Below are 16,291 nucleotides of genomic sequence, written 5' to 3' on the forward strand. Positions count from 1 at the left end.
GGACAGGAGGGGGCAGGAGGGGGCAGGAGGGGACAGGAGGGGACAGGAGGGGCAGGAGGGGGCAGGAGGGGGCAGGAGGGACAGGAGGGGGCAGGAGGGGGCAGGAAGGGACAGAAGGGACAGGAGGGGACAGGAGGGGACAGAGGAGGACAGGAGGGGGCAGGAGGGGACAGGAGGGGGCAGGAGGGACAGGAGGGGGCAGGAGGGACAGGAGGGAGCAGGAGGGACAGGAGGGGGCAGGAGGGGGCCCTTGTGCGTGCCTCCACCCACTGGGACTGGGGTAGCAGGGCCCTGGCGTGCCTCCCTCTTGGACCGCCTGCCTGCTCTGGGCTCCAGTTACGGCGTGTGCCACCATCTGCCACCCGCGTGGCCGGCCTTGTGCATAATTCAGGCACCTGGGAGAGGTCCCACCAATGGGTATGGACAATGGCTGACGAGCCTGATTGAATGTCGAGACACCGGACCCCCCACGAACAGGACCTGTGTCCTGCCCTGTCTGTGCTCCGGTGACAGGCCAGGCCAGGAGCAGCGTGGGCGGTGTCCTCTGCCATGGGTGCCGTGGTGGCTGCCGGTGCCTCCAGATGCAGCCATGTCCCGGGGCTGCTCGGGCGTCTGTGGCAGTAGGCGTGGATCCAGGCCTGTCCCTCACCCGCCTGGTGTGCTTGATTGGGTGGTCCTAAGCTCAGCTCTCGAGCCTCAGTTTCCTATCTGAGAATGGACCCCGGGCAGCTCGGGTTTGGAGCCCCAGGTAAGGACTGCCCCAAGGTGCCCGGCAGTCCCTGGAGGCCCAGCCGACTGGAGACCTGACTTTGAACCTGAGCCTGGTGCTGGGCCCCGGGGCGCTGCACCCCCAAGCCACACCCTCTCTCTCTGTGAAACTGGAGAGGTGCTCTCCACGTCTGGCCTCTCACGTCTGACCCGAAAATGAGATCCCAGACCGTGGTCTGTGGCTCCCAGCACCTATGGCCACGCCCACAGGGGCCACTCCCAGGGGCCCACTGCTGCGGCCACTGCACCTGTCCTGCTGTGCTGTGGGCTTCTGGGCATCGTGGCTCCTCATCCCGGCTGCCCCTCTGCCACGGAGGGTGTGGCCCAGGGCTGACCCCTAATGGCCCTTCCTGGCCTGAATCTCAGGTGTGACCACAAGGAGCCTCCAGCCTAAGCAGAGAACCAAATACGTCCATGGCTGCCACACGCTGCCGGCCGGTCCACAGGCCCCAAGCCTGGCCACACGCGCCCTGCCTCAGAGGCCCCAGCCTCCAGGACCACAAAGTCTCCCTAACCGAGGACCCCCTAATATGTCGGTGCCAGGGGAGCACCCCAAGTGGAGAGAAGGGTGGGTGGGTCGCCTCCCAGGGCCTCCGCCTCCTCCCTCTGGGTCCATGGGCCCCTTCCTTCAAAGGCCATTAAGAGTCTAGGACAGAGAGCTGAAGGCAGCGAGGGGCTCACTGAGAACCCCAAGGGCCTTCCAGGCCCGCCCAGGCCCTGGCACCTGCTGCCTGACCGTGTCCTTCCTGAGCCGGGCCCGGTCCTGCCCTGTCCTGCCCTTCTCACGTGGGCACCTGTGGCCCAGGTAACCTGAGCTGGCTTCTCTGCTGCTGCAGCTGCTTTGTTAAGAAAAGAGGGATCCCTCGCCTTAAATAATTGATGAAAGGCATTAACAATTGACCCTGGAGAACATCTGGCAGGTAGAGGGCTTTCACTCACAGTAGCGATGTATCAAACTGCCGTTCGGGAGGGGGAGGGGGCAGCTGGCTGGTGGGGGCAGCGCCTGAGTGCCCCCGCCCCCGCCCCATGACCCGCGTGTGGAAATGTGGGGCTTGCCTGGGGCGGGGCGTCTGCAGGGGGTTGTCTCTGTGCCCGGCGGTGCCCATGGGCACACACACTATAGTACGTGTGCACGCTCCCCCACACGCAAGCACGTCGCAGGAACCTGTGCACTGCACACAGCACACACGCGTGCACACGGCCTTCTGTGAGGGCGACCTGTCGTCTCATCCTGGCTCTGGGGACCTCAGGGACCTTGTGCCACCGCCCTGCCCAGCCCTGGACACGGGAGAGAAGAAGGGCCTGCACCCTGCACACAGAAGCGGCATCCACAGATCTGCTGGGTGGTGTGCTTCCCCTCTGGGGCCTGACAACATGGAGGGGGGGTGTTGGGCGAGGAGGGGGTGGGCAGGGCCAGTGCCACCCGGTGAGTCTGACCAAGGGGAACCTCTTCACCAGGAGTAGCTGCTCTGGGGACAGACAAGCTGGTGCCCAACCTTTCCTCTTATGTCATTGCATTGACTCCTCACAACTGGGCACCATCACCCCATTTTACAGCTGGGTAAACTGAGGCCAGGGTGGGGAAGAACTTGCCCAGAGCCACCCAGCAGCACACTAGGCAGCCAGATGCTCAAGTCCTCACTGATGTAGGTGCCTGGCAGCTGAGGCAGGTGCCTTCTTGATGCTGGTCTGTGCCCACATGGATGATGGTGCCACCCTACCTCTGAGCCGGCATAAGCCTCCTGGAGCAGATTCTCACCAGCTCTGCCTGCAGGCCCTGAGGGCAGGCCGCCAGAGCCAAGGGCTTCTCACCAGGTGAGAGGAAGTCAGGGGCCCACCTGTGGGCGGAGGCAGGGAGGGGCCTCCCTGGCTCTGGAACCTTCCAGGGCTCAGGTGCTGAAACTAGGTCTGGCAGTGATGTCTGTGAAGGGAAAGGGGAGGGTCCCCAGGTCCGGGCAACACCCTTTGGTTGGGGGGAGGAGGCAGGAGGAGGAAGGGGCCTGCACCCGCCCAGCGCCCCCCATGGCTGGCTAAGGAGAAAGCAGCCCCACCAGGTGGGGGCCTCAAGGCACTGGCTCTCCCGGAGCAGGCGCGGCCTGGGAACCCGAGGCACCTCCGCCTTCTGCACCGCTGCCCCCCCACCCCCGCCGCCCTGCCGTCCCACCGCCCCCAGGGCGTCCCGCACTCTGTGCCCCGAGTCAAGGCTCCCCTCATGACAGGAAGCCCGGCGTGGCGCCCCTCAATTGTGGCTGTTGCTGGGCTCTCAGGGTGTGTCCTGGCTGGTGTCTGTAATGACCCGGCAGGAGGCTCAGCCCCGGCACCCGGGAGCCGGGAGCCGGTGGGTCCCGAAGATTCCCGAGGCTCGTGGTGGGAGCCAGAGTGCATCCGTCCCCCACTTCCCAGCTGGCGGGCAGGGAGAGGGGCGGGCGTCACTGCCATGCAGGCGTCTGTGCAGCAGACGTTCTAGTTGCGGGGGCGGGGGGGGGTCAAGAAGCCCCACAAAGTTCTGGAAAAGAGACCCCGCTCAGAAATGGCCCCCGAGTCCCCACGGAGACCAGGTCGTCCAGAGAACGGCCCGGGGTTGGTGGGCAAAAAGCGGAACGGGCACCTTGCCGGCCACACGTGGAGCCGCCCTGGGCGGGGAGGGTCCCAGGCCGGCTTCTGCAGCAGCAGCAGCGGGGGGCGCCCCCGAACCCCCAGGCCGGCCTCAGGGGCTCAGAGAGTCATTTCCCGTAACTGGTCCCGGCTGGGCCAAAACCCTCCCTAGTGCGAGTGGTGGGGGTGTGAGCCTGGCCCGAGGAGGCGCCAGAAGGGGACTTTCTGGGCATCAGACTCAGGAGGACCCGCCAGCCCCTCCCTCCCGCAGGGATGCGAGCAGATAGGGAAGGGCACTCCCTGTCCCCCACCCGCTCCTCTCCCGGCCACCCCCATGCCCGTCCTGTGGCTGGGCTGCCTACCCACAACTTGGAAGACACACACCTACAGAAGCGAGGCCTCAGGGTCCCTGGGGGACCCACAAGCCTGCAGCCTCTGACGGGTGGGAGCCTTCTCCAGGCCTCATGGGAAGGGGCGGAATCGGGCTCCCCGTCCAGAGCCTGCCTTGGCTCCCCCTTCCCAAAATGGCCTGGTGCTGCTGCTAGCCCCGGACCCACCCGGGGGACCCTGCAGTCAGGCAGCCCCGGACAGCCCCGGGGTGTCCTCCAGACCCCGTGAGAGGAGCAGGGGGAGGGGCCTGTCCCTGCGCCGCAGGCCACACCCACCTGGCCCCCAGCCCATCAGGAGGAAGGGGCCCTGTGGCACCTGGGCTGGGGTCTTGCTGCTTGAGCGGATTCCATTTGGCCTCCAGCCTCCACAGCCACCCTCAGGGCCGGGGCGCTGGGCGCAGAGGTCTCCTCAGTGCGGCCCCGGCTCGCAGCCCCCCTGCTTTCCCAGAGGGGGCACCTGCAGGGAGCTTCCTCCTGGGCCAGGGCGGCCCTATCTCCCAGGCCCCGCCAGCGGCCCTCTCCTCCCTGGGGGTCTGCAACCTGGCCTTCCCCTCCCGGTCACCCCCTGAGGTCACGCAGCATAGAGGCCGCTGGGCGTCTTGGGAACATGAATAATGTTTAGATTTTCTGTTTTATGACCCGGAGACAGGCTTTCAAATGGCCTCACCCAGAGGACACAGGGTCTCGCTTTATGAGGTGCACAGGCCGGTCCCCACTGCAGGAAGCCCTCGATTCCCAAGGGACCTCTGGCCGTGAGCGATGGCTCCAAGCGGCCCAGGGGACGGTCCCTTCAGCTCGTAGAATAGTGATTCCGGTCCCACTCATTGATCTCCCTGAGTTTTTAAAGGCAATTTTATTTGTTTGGGGTTTCTAGTCATTAAGTTAAAACCAGTAAAATAGCGCAAAATCAATACCCACAGGGCACAGCATAGCAAGTCCTATCACGGGGAAAAACCAGGCAGAATAAATTGCGGCCTGATCCGGGCTGGGGGAGGTGCCCCCTGGCCACGGAGGGAACTGGGGGGGAGGGGCAGGGGGCGGGGCCGTGGGGGCGGGGCGGGGAGGACGGGGTGGGGGTGCAGGGCTGGGGGGGCGGGGGAGCTGGTGTGGGGAGGGTTGGGCCGTGTGGGGTTGGGGGGGCACTAGGGGCCGTGGGGTGGTGCTGGTGTGGCCGGTGGGGCCGGGGTCCCTCAGGCCCCCCCGCCCCCCTCCCACCCTCTGCACAGATGCGGATTCTTTAATTCAAACTCGGATGCACATTTGAGAAAGTGAGCGGTTTGCGAGTCCCAGCTCCGTGACACACTCGAGCTTTGCAGATGGTGCCAGGGCGCATGGGGACAGCCTGGCACAGACGCGCCAGGTGGAGGCCGGCCAGCCTTCTGCTGGGTGCCAGCCGAGCGCCAGGCAGGGCTCGTTAGGCTGTAGGGCCGTGAGGGGGCAGCTGGCGGGGACCAGGCGACCCAGGACCCACCGGCCCTGGTGCTTAGGTCTCTGCCTGGGAAAGCCACCCGCCGCTGGCGAGGCGCAGCCGCCTGGTGGGGCTGGGGGCAGAGTGGGGCCCAGTCGGGAGCAAGGCGGCTTGGTCCTCCATGCCCAGAGTTCCTAGAAGCTTCTCATCCCGGGACAGCCTCTGCCAAAGGGAAAACCCAGAACCTCCAGTTTGTAAAGCTCCGCCCCTCACAGGATGGGGTGCAAGGCGGGCAGCCTGGACACGCCCTCTGTCTGTAATTCTCATGCCATAAAGCCACCCAGTTGGGGGTGTAGGAGTCCGTGGTTTTTGTACAACCGTCACCAGGTCACTCTAGAACATTTTTATTACGCCGGAAGGAAACCTGGGAGACTCCAACAGGGACCATAATGCACATGGACCTGGAGCACATCGTGCTCTGTGAGGTGCGCCCCCCACTGAAGGACAAGCCCTGAAGGTCCACCCACGGGGGGGGCTCTGCAGCCAGGGAGCCACAGACGCCGGAGCAGAAAGAGGGGGAGGGGACTGGGGGCGGGCTTCCCAGAGTCCAATCTGGGGAAGGTCGCAGGGGCGGCTGCACCACAGTGTGCATGTGCCTTACGCCCCTGAGCGGTGCCCTTAAAACCCGAGAAGACCGTAAACGTTCCGTATCATTTACCATGATTAAGAAGAGAAGTGGCTCAGCTGGTTAAGCGTCTGACTCGGGTCAGGATCTCACGGCGGAGTTGGCTCTGCACTGACGGTTCGAGTCTCTGTGCCCCTCCCCTACTCACTCCCCATCTCTCAAAATAGATGAATAAACTTAAAAAATAAACAAATAAAAAGAGAAAAGCGAAGAAGCCTTATCCCCACAAGCCCGTCTGCCCGCCACCAGCCGGCACCACCAATTGGCTCTCCGCTCTGGCCACGCCGCGTGAAGGGTCGCACGTGGTGGGCTGCGGTAGACACTGGCTTCGCTCACTTAAAACTGTTTTCAAGATTCTTCCACCTCGTAGGGCCCATCCCAATTAAAGTGGCCGCTCTCTCCACTTAAGGGACAAATGACTTGTACCGTGAGGACCCGCCACCCGTCTTCCGTGGACGACATGTGGGTTGTTTCTGCCCCTGACCATGGTGCGCAAGGCTGCGTGTCCAAGGGTGGACTCGGCCCCCCGGGGTGGCGCATGAGCAGGGCTGCTGGGCCAGCGGGAGCGCCGCGGCTCGGGCTGGAGAAGCCGCCCCTCTGCCTGAGAGCCCGACCTCCAGTCTTCAAAGGTAGCCCTTTTAGGGCGCCTGGGGGGCTCAGTCGGTTAAGCGTCCGACATCGGCTCAGGTCAAGATCTCACGGCTCGTGGGTTCCGCCCCGCGTCGGGCTCTGTGCTGACAGCTGGGAGCCTGGAGCTGCTTCGGATTGTGTCTCCCCCTCTCTCTGCCCCTCCCCTGCTTTCCTTCTGTCTCTGTCTCTGTCTCTGTCTCTCTCTCAAAAATAAATAAAATTTAAAAAAATTTTTTAAGGTAGTCCCAAAAGGTATCCCAATTAGGGAGGAGAAACCCTCTCTACAGAGTTGCTCTGGGCTGGGGAAGAGCTGGGGGTCCAAGGTCACCTTCCTACAGGGGACAGGAAGATGCCTCCTCCTCTGTGGCTTCAAACAATGAAAGGTCAGCGTCCACGGCCCCCCCCCCCCCCGGCTTCCAGGTGCCCCCAGGGTGACGGCTTCTCAGGGACGGGAGCCAGCGCTTTCTGCATGCCAGTCAGGCCCCAGTGCTGCCTCCACAGGGCACTCTGCCCCCAGGGGTCTGTGGTGAGGCAGGCAGGGGACAGTCAACACACGATGGCTGTCCGACCCCCCAGCCCCAGTCCTGTCCCACGCGCTGGGCGTGGGGCGCGAAGGGCAGCCGGGCAGTAACACGGCTCCCCACCCAGGGGCCCACCGAGTCACAACACGTGTCGCTGACCTCAGGGTTTCTGGAAACCCAGTCTGCAGCAGGGGCACAGCTGGCTGCCCCGCCCCCCCGTCTTTCCCATCAGGAAAAACTCTTGGCTCTGAGGAGCCCCCAGCTGGGGTGGGATCTTCAACTAAGGAAGCCCAAAGCAGGTGTGGGGCGTGGGAAAGGGGGCAGCAAGAGGGAGGGGGGGTCGGGGGGGCGGCCCGCAGGGCTCTGGGAGCAAACCTCCCCATTCAGGAGCTTTGGCCGTGCAGCCGCCCGTTTGCGTCCACCCCCCAGAATCTGGGACTTCACACGGCCGAGGTATTTGACACTTGAATTCCACAGGAAATTAAATCAATTACAGAGTCTAATAAAGGATCCCAGGTTTTTAATTAAACTAAGCTTAATTAAATGGTGAGCACAGCTCTGTCGATGCCCTGATCGGGCCCTGGGGGGCTGGGAGCGTCCGGGGAGCCCGCGGCGCGCCGGCGGGAGGGGGCTGCTGGCCGGCACGCCCGCCCTCGGACAGCAGGGCTGAGACCCTGCCCCGCAGAAGGTCACCACTTCCGGCCCAGCTGGACGAGGCTCACCATTTGACAAGAGGGGGTGAGGCCCCAAGAGCGGGCAGCACGCGTGAGGTCACAGAGCAGGCGCTTTGTCCCGGGTGCCCCCCACACCCGCACCCCCGCTGCCTCTTCTCGCGGCATCCGTGGCTCCCGGGCTCTCGCTGGCACACGGGTGGTCCTCTGTGCTCGCAGCGCCCTGCCCTGCCCAGCTGGGCCCTCACACCCTCCTGGCCCTGAACCGAGGCAGGACCATCGGCGCTGGGCCAGGAGCAGTGGGCACCGCCTGTCACTTGCGCCCAGACCGCCTGCAGCCCGGCCCTAGGCACCAGGCGCCGTGGGGTGACTGCCTGGGCCAGGGACAGGCCCGGGGAGGGGCTGGACGGGGCCAGTGCGGGCCACGCGCGGACGGTAGGCAGACAGAGTTCGAATCCCGATCATGATGAAGCCGCGCGTGTGACTTCACATCTCTGTGCTTCTGTTGATTGGAGACAAAGGTAGTGGCGTTTGTCTTGGCTGCCAGACTGGGGGGGGGTGGAGGGAAGCAGCCAGTTTGGCCAAAAACCCTCCCAGCGGGACCCGTCCTACATCCTTCCTCTCCGGCCTCCGCCAGCCCCAGGGCCACAGAGTAGGCCCCTCAACCTGGGCACCCTCGGGTGGGATAGGACGCCCAGTCCCACCCAGCAGTTTGGGGGCCCAACTCCCTGCGGCTCGTGACTCCAGCTGGAGCACGTGGGGACCGGCCCCCCTCCCAATGGCGCTGTGCATCCACTGTGGGAATCCCTTCGGGGGCCGCCAGGGGGCTGGGGTCCCTCAGGCCTCTGTCTCCCCGTCTCTCCCCGTCCCCAGCGCCTCTCTGCACCCCGCCCGGTGCCCAGAGTCTGATGGATGTGTGTCAGCGTGACACCGTGTGCATCCATCCTACCCTGGGTGCCGAGAACCAAACTGCATCATAAAAAAAAAAAAAAAAAAAAGAACCTCCACTGTGATTGTCTGATCTATATTTATTTCATAACATGCAGAATTAATAAGATACCGACTTTAAGGTAACCATGGCAACTGAATGCAGAAAGGCTTGTCCCGGCAAATAGCTGAATTCATAAATAACTCTGAAGCGCTGATATCAACAGTCTCAGGACCCTCCCGCGATGCTAATGCGGCGCCCCTGCCCCGCGCTCGAGTCCAGGCCAGGGCCGCCGAGGAGCGCCCCCCACCAGGGGGCCGCCACAAGATGGGTGAGTGCTGTGTGGCCGGGGGGGGGGCCCGTGCCTGTGGGGGCCGGGTGTGCAGATCGATGGCCCTGGGGGAGCCAGCATGTCCCCTACAGCGGTGACCGCTGGACGGTGGGGCCCTGGCCCTGCCTGCCAGGTCAACAAGGGTACTCCTGTAAGAAGGCATTCATTCATTCATTCCAGTGATCGTTCATTCATTCCAGTGATCGTTCATTCATTCATTCAACAGAGCGTGGTGGCACAGCAGCGGGCGTCTGGGGGAGGCGCTGGCCACGCGGGCAGGTAGGCTTTGCCAGCGGGGTTAGAGCTGCGGGCGCCGCACTGAGACAGGCGCCTGCACGCTGTCCCCGCGCACCAGGCAGGGAGCCTCCCTGGAGACCACTGGTTTTGCCGCCTTAACCCTTCGGTTCAGCAACTGACAGCAAACAGCCCAGCGTGGCGCGAGTGACGTCCGCACTGGCCATCGGGCCGCCCACAGGACACCGCCAAGCCACGCGTCCCATGCGTGTGCCCTCTGGGTGCAGCCGGGCAGTGCCACGGGGCTGCGTGCCAAGGCCACCGTCAGTCCTCAGCCTGGCTGGCCCGGCCCTGGGGGGCCCCTTGCCCCGGAGCCCATGACTCCTCATCTGCAGGCTGTGACCCTGGTCCCCGTCTGGCCAGGTTCCCGAGAGAGACTCAGGACGAGAAAGTGCAACCTGGGTTTGGGGGGAGGAAGGGGTGGATGGGGGGAGCCGAGGATTTTCAGGGCAGTGAGATGACGGCACGACCTGTAATGGGGGGGACAGGACGTGGCACGTTTGGCCAAACCCACAGACGGCGGCTCACCAAGACGGAGCCCTACTGTCCGCTGTGGACCCCGGGTGACAAGGACGGGCCGACACGGGTTCGTGGGCTGTAAGAAACGACGGCTCTGGTGGGGGTATTGGTCGAGGGGAGGCCGTGCTCGTTGGGGGGGGGCAGAGGGCATGGGGAGACCTCCGTTCCTTTCTCTTCATTTTGCTGTGAACCTAAAATGTTCTCAAAGTGTGAGTGTGAGTATGTGAGTGTTTGTGTGACTGTGTGAGTGTGTGTGTGAGTGTGTGTGTGTATAAGGCAAACCCCTCAGGGAGGTAACCCTTCGGCGTTATCACAGACACGTTAGCAGAACGTCCCCTTAGAAGAGGTCGCCCCGCGCTCGCTGTGTGGCCTCCGCCGCAGACTGCCCTGCGACTGTCCTTTGTGCCTGCCAGACTCATTTGCCCAACGGATGTTTGTGTCAGCCCGAGGCGCTGGCTGGGAGGGCAGGGGGAGTGAGGGGCGAGGCGGGGGCAGAGCCATCTGGGGCGGGGCATGACCCAGGCTGTGCCCCAAAGCCCCTAGGGAAAGGACAGCGTGAGCCACTCGGCTGGGCTTCACACTGCCATCTGCACCTGCCCGGGCCGCCTGGCCACCCACGGGCGAACACGGGCCAGCAGGGACCAGCAGCCAGGAAGGTGCCAAGGACGGGCGCAGGGAGCCTCGCGGAGAGCTGGCAGCCGGTCCGAGGACCGTGGACCTTAGCAGCAGCACCACCAGCGGCCGGGCCCCAGCAGCCTGCGGGGACCAGCCACTCACAGCCCCTTTAACAGGAGGGCGCCCAGTGCCCCTTTGCGTGCCCCACGGGGGCCAGAGGAGGCTGGTGAGTGTCCAGCACCACGCCCATCCTGTCCACACTCACATCTCTTACCAACCTCTGCACCCCTCATTTTCTTACCTGTGAATTGGGGTCTCCCACCCTCTGTGTGTGTCTCTGTCTGGGTCTCTCTGCTGTTGGTGGAAGCACCCGGGCCTGTGGTGGGGTGGGGTCCCAAGCCCGGGCCTGTGGTGGGGCATCACCCCACCCCCCACCCCCCACCCCCGCCTTCCTGCCAGAAAATCTGCAGCCCCCTCCACGCGCCATCCGCTGACAGTGCCTGCTGCTTCGGGGGCCAGGCAGCGGGCGCCCCCTACAGGCCCCTGGGGGGGTGTCGGCGCTGGGAGAGGAGGGGTGCGGTCGAGGGCGTCCTGCCGCCCCGCCCCCCACCCGAGCGGCGGCCGCGGGGTCCCAGGAGCCCGGCGGAGGGCACGGCCGCCCCCTAGCGCCGGAGGAGAGCGCGGGAACAGGCTTGCCGGCAGATCCCGAGGGCGCGGGTCAGGTGAGGGGTGGGGACCCCAGGAGGGGGCCGGTCCGGACGCACGGTCCTCCCCCCGGTGACCCCCGCCGCGCCGCTCCCTCCTGGGCTCTGCGCTCCGCTCACCCCTGAAGTGGGGCACCCAGGCTGCCCAAGGAAGCTGGGCTCCCGCGCGGCTCCACCCCCGCCCGGCGGGGCCGCAGTTACCGCGGCCCCAATGTAGTCAGCTGACCCCAAGGGGAAACTGAGGCACAGAGAGAGGGAGCGACAGGGAAGAGCAGCGGTGGGTGCGCGCGTGCGCAGCGGTGGCCCAGGGTGAGCCGGGCGCCCCTCGGTGAGCAGGGGCGGGGGGCGGCGCCCCGGGATCGGGGATGGGGGGGCGCCGGGGTGCGCGGAGGTGCGCGGTCCCGGGGACGCCGCGGCTCCGGGGCGCCCTCTGCCGGGCCGAGAGCGGGGAACAGGGGTGGAGGGAGGGGCGGCCTCTCCGCGGTCCCGACGCCACCTCTGCCCTCAGCGGGTCTTCCCTTGCTGTGGCCCCATCGCCCACCGCGGTGCTGCCGGGTCGCCAGGACACCTGCTGCTTAGAGTTGAACACCTGTGGGAGCCGAAGCTCCGAAGTGGGTCCCTCCGACGGTGCACCCCGCGGACCGTGTGCGGAACTGGGGTGAACCTGCAGTGAACGTGACCTCAGGTCTGTGAGAAGCAGTGGGCAGGCCCCCCAGGGAGCGCCGGATGCTGCGATTATCCCCGGTTAACGAAGAGGAAGGGGACCTGCCCCAGGTCACACCAGCCTGTAGGGGGCGAGCTGCACTCACTCCCGGGAGTGGGTGGGGAGGGCCCCGGGGAGGCCGGTGCTCCAGACCCAGACCCCAGAACAGGGCCTGCAGCCGGATAGGGGTTCGTGGGCATCACCGAGCCAGTCCTGGGCCGCCTTCGGGGTAGGCTGGATCCAGCACCCGAGCCCCAAGCCTGCAAACCCCTGGTGCTGCCAGGAGCTCACACAGGCCCTGGCGGCCAAGGGCAGATGTGGGAGGTGGGGGGAGGTAGGGGCCCCCAGCGCTGCGGAGAGCCAACCCTCGCACCTGCCGCGTGCGCCTCTGTCCCCGCGTGTCCCTCTGTCCCCGCGTGTCCCTGTCAGCCACACTGCTATCTTCCTGCACAGAGGAGGGGGCTGGGCCGGGGGGTGGTGAGACCCTGGAGGTCCAGCCAGGATGTGGAGGCCCCTGGGGGAGGTCTGGCCCCTGTGCCAGGGCCTGGGGAGTCAGTGCTTGGTGACCCAGGTCGGGGATGTGACTTCTCCGGGTCGCTGTGCTCGCACGGACGCAGGAAGGGGCAGTTTCTGGGCCCAGGGCACATAGTTTCTGCTGCTTTCCTCGGAGCGCCAACAAACCACAGTGCAGGTCCTGGGAGCCTCTGCTCTCCATGGAGTTGGGGACCCCACGAGGACCCTGGCCAGTGACCACCACCTGGGCCTGGACCACCAGGAACCTGGACAGGGTCGGGGGGCCCTCAGCACCAGCCTGCCTCACAGGGACATGCGGACCGGTGCTTCCGTCCTTCCCAAGGTTTGCCCCGGTTTACTTCCTTCCACTGAACCCCCAAACCCGGGGGGCGGGGAGGCCTGGGAGCCTTGGTGACACATGCCCTGCACCGGGGCACCGCAGGCGCAGCAGAACGAGTCGGCCCAGCACAGGTGTGGTGGCCGCACGTCACCCCAGCAGCCCCCCCGAGCCTGTGCGACCCCTTCCCCTCACACCGAGACCAAAGCCTCCTAACCCACCGCCTAGGAGACCCCCCGCCTCGGGCCCTGGCTGAGCCCTCACCCGCCCTCCAGCCTGCCCAGAGCTGGTTCCCGCCCTGGCCCTCTGCTCCCCAGGCCCCTGGGCGGGGGGGCTCTGCATCGTCGTCTACCACCATCACCACCACCCCCGGCACCTCAGAGGCAGGACCAGCCTCATCTTGGCCTCAAGGAGTGTAGCCGGGAAGGAGGGCCGAGGGGTCTGGGGAGCGGCCGTGCCCCTGGGACACTGGCAGACACCGCTGTCAGGCAGGCCACTTTTAGCGGTTCCTGGAAGGTGGCTTCAGCACGTTCTGGCCAGGCAGCCCCTGCGCCGAGCATAGGGCTGCGCCGTTCAACCAGACCCGGGCCCTACTGTCGAAGAGCTGGCACCCAGCGGGCAGTCCCGTGGGGGCGGGGGGGGGGGGACTCAAGGCAAGCACTTGGCCTGGCCCTGGAGGTCAGGAAGCCTTCTTGGAAGAGGAGGGGCCTTGAGCTGATCTGAAAGGATCAGAAGGGACGATTTCGCAAGGGGACGTGCCCGAAAGAGGAGGACCCTGGCAGCCAGGCATCCGGGGATGGGGTCTCCTGGGGGGCGGTGCCTGAGCCGCAGGGCCTGTAGGAGATGTGGGTCAGGTGGACTTTGAGAAGACCCCCTGCGCGGTGGGCGTAACTGCAGGAGGGCCCGCTGGAAGGAAGTGTGTGGAAGCTTCTGGAAGGGTGGCAGGGCGCCATGGAGGAGGGCGGGTCACGATTTGAAAGGCGCTAACCCCGCAGGTGCGCGAGCTCACATGAGCAGTGCCCGTACAAGGCCACGCGCCGTGGCGTTTGTCAGCCGCAGTCTGGAAACACCTCTGCGTCTGTCCCCACCACCAGGAGGCCCTCCTGCCAGCTCCACCCACGCTTACTCCTCCAGGGCTTTCCATGCAAGTCCAAGCATCCAGGGACACGCTTTCATGTAGCTCCCCCTTCTTTCTGTCGTGGGGAGGCATCTGTCACGTAGCATTTACCACTTAGCCATTTTTACGTGCACGGTTCAGGGGCACCAAATGCGTTTGCCTGGTCGTGGAGCCCCCAACGTGATCAGGACTCTGTCCCGTCACACGCGGACTCCTCCCACCCCCAGCCCCCTGCCCTCTGCTCTCTGTATCTGTGTGTCTGACTCCTGCAGGGCCTCCTGTGAGTGGATCCTAAGGGTTTGTTTCTCGCGTCTGGGTGCCGCTTTCCCGGTTCAGTGACTTCATTACCTAGGTGCCTCTGTGAGCCGACCTCCAGGGGGCAGGCTGGGCTCTGGCGGGGTGGGCTCCGGTGCCCCCGCATCCCCTGGCCCCGTGGCAACGCAGGCAAGCTGCTCCGCCGGGCAAGTCGCAGACCCTCGCCCTCTCCGCTTCTGCTGGGGTGGCTTCAGGCCCTTCCCAGAATGCCCCCGAGCCCCCAGAATGAGGGTGACATCACCCGAGGCCTCCTCACAGATGTCCCTGGAGCCTGTCCCTCACCGGTGATGACGAGGCAGCCCCCACCCACACCCCCGTCTCCGTGCTATGGGTGGTCTTTGCTGCTTGTTTAGGAAACGATAGGAGGCATCACTACCTTGGTGGGTTCGCAGGACACTGCGTTCGTGGCAGGGACAGCGGGGGAGGCGGGCGGTGGCAGAGCTGGGCAGGGAGCCCCCAGCAGGAGCCTCGGCCCTGGATCATCTGTGCAGCACGGGGTCTGGGGGGCTCATGTCCGGAGCCTGGGAGCGCTGGCTCGCACCAGCAATCCATCCGGAAGGAGCGCAGAGCGTGTGCGCACAGAATCATGTCCCAGGCTGCTCATCACAGCGTTATTTACAAAATAGTGGCAAAAAAGTGGCATCAACACATCCATCCAATCCGAGGGGACCACCGGTGAGGTAAGGGACAGAATGCTGGCCGCCAGAGTAAACGCCACGGCGGCCCTTAAACGCCAGGCTTACGCAGCGTGTTCACTGCGTGGGAAAGGGCTCCTTCTGTACTAAGGTCAGGCGGCGGAAGAGCACAGTGCAAACCCAGGTTTGCAACATAAACTCTGTTTTGAGAATTAAATAAGATAAACGCTTTCCCTGGCAGAGCGCAGAGCGAGCTCGGCAAGGTCAGCCATGTGCCACCTTGGGGCCAGGCTGGGGACACCTGCCTCTCCCTGTGGGCCCAGGCACCGGCGTGGGTTCCTCCCTGGCCTATCTGCCTGTCACTGTACCCCCCCCCCATAAAGAGACAAAATGCAGTTAAGTCAAAACCCTCATTTAATCAAGAATCGAGATCGGGGTATCTGGGGGGCTCAGTTGGTTAAGCGTCCGACTCTTGGTTTCAGCTCGGGTCGCGATCTCACGGTTCATGGGTTCGAGCCCCATGTTGGGCTCTGCACTGACAGCACAGAGCCTGCTTGGGATTCTCTCTCTCTCCCTCTCTCTCTGTCCCTCCCCTGCTCACTCGCTCTTTCTCACAGAAAAAGAAAGAATCAGAGGTCGGAATGGGCAGGCTCTGAAGGGAAGAGGCAGAGGGACAGAATCATTCCAAGCACATTCTGGAAGGGACTGGCATCCGCAGCTGACGAGAACACGGCGCTCCCGTAGCCAAGCAAACTCAGAATGGATCCGCTCCAGACGGCTTGTCCGGACCGGGACCGCACGCCCGAGGGGAGTTGAGCCGGGTGCCTGGCTGACAGGCTCTCCCTCCGTGAGACGGGAAGACAGAATGGCTGCTCTCACGGAAAACAGCACCTTTCTCGGTGGCTCTCCTGCCCGGGCCCCGCGCCCCTCTCCCTCGGTGTGTGCGCCCGCACTCACTCCTCAGTTCCTGGCCTCCCAATTATTCTGGGGCTGATTAAATTAGCAAATGCAATCACAATCTGAAGTAAGTTAATTGGGAGAATTTATTGGACCTGCCAGTTTTATGCATGTTTGATTAAGTATTATAAGGTTTGGTTTTGATCTTGCATAATTTAACTTTAAATCCTGCACTGGGGGGCCCATCAACCATTAACGACCAAAATAACCTCTTTTAAAATGCATCTATTTATGATTTATTTCTGAATGCAATATCTTCCAGATTTTTTTTTTTTGGTGCCGTTGCCCAAGTGACAAATACCTTAAAAGTAACGTTTTGAGCCATCCTTCTCACCCTATAAATCTCTCTGAACGTGTACAATTCATTAAAAGTTTTGGAAGGAATACAAGTTAGCATTTATATTGCAACAAGTGACACGTAAATGCGTATGTTTGTCTTCCCAGCGGCCATAAAATATATCCGCCTCCCTCCCGGGGCTCCTGGGAGCCAGACAAACCGCCCGTGCTCTGGGGTGATGATAAACTCCGCAGCAAATCTTCCCTCCTGTCAGGGCAGAACTGTTCAATCAACAGAGTGGGAGCATGTCTTTGTGAAATTAGCACAGGAGAAAATACGGCCTGGGCCCGGGGACGCGGCAGCCGGAAGGGGACGGACC

General features: G+C 64.1%; 1 long non-coding RNA gene across 1 annotated transcript; it reads left to right on the forward strand.

Moving 5' to 3' along the window:
* Positions 1-8,814: 8,814 nt before the first annotated feature.
* Positions 8,815-16,019, forward strand: LOC120221963. Its single transcript, XR_005525929.1, has 2 exons — positions 8,815-8,926; positions 15,296-16,019. It is a non-coding gene; the product is annotated as an uncharacterized LOC120221963 (long non-coding RNA).
* The last annotated feature ends 272 nt before the right edge of the window (positions 16,020-16,291 follow it).

Source organism: Hyaena hyaena, unplaced genomic scaffold (assembly GCF_003009895.1).
Source record: "Hyaena hyaena isolate Hyena2069 unplaced genomic scaffold, ASM300989v1 scaffold_823, whole genome shotgun sequence".
Classification (NCBI taxonomy): domain Eukaryota; kingdom Metazoa; phylum Chordata; class Mammalia; order Carnivora; family Hyaenidae; genus Hyaena; species Hyaena hyaena.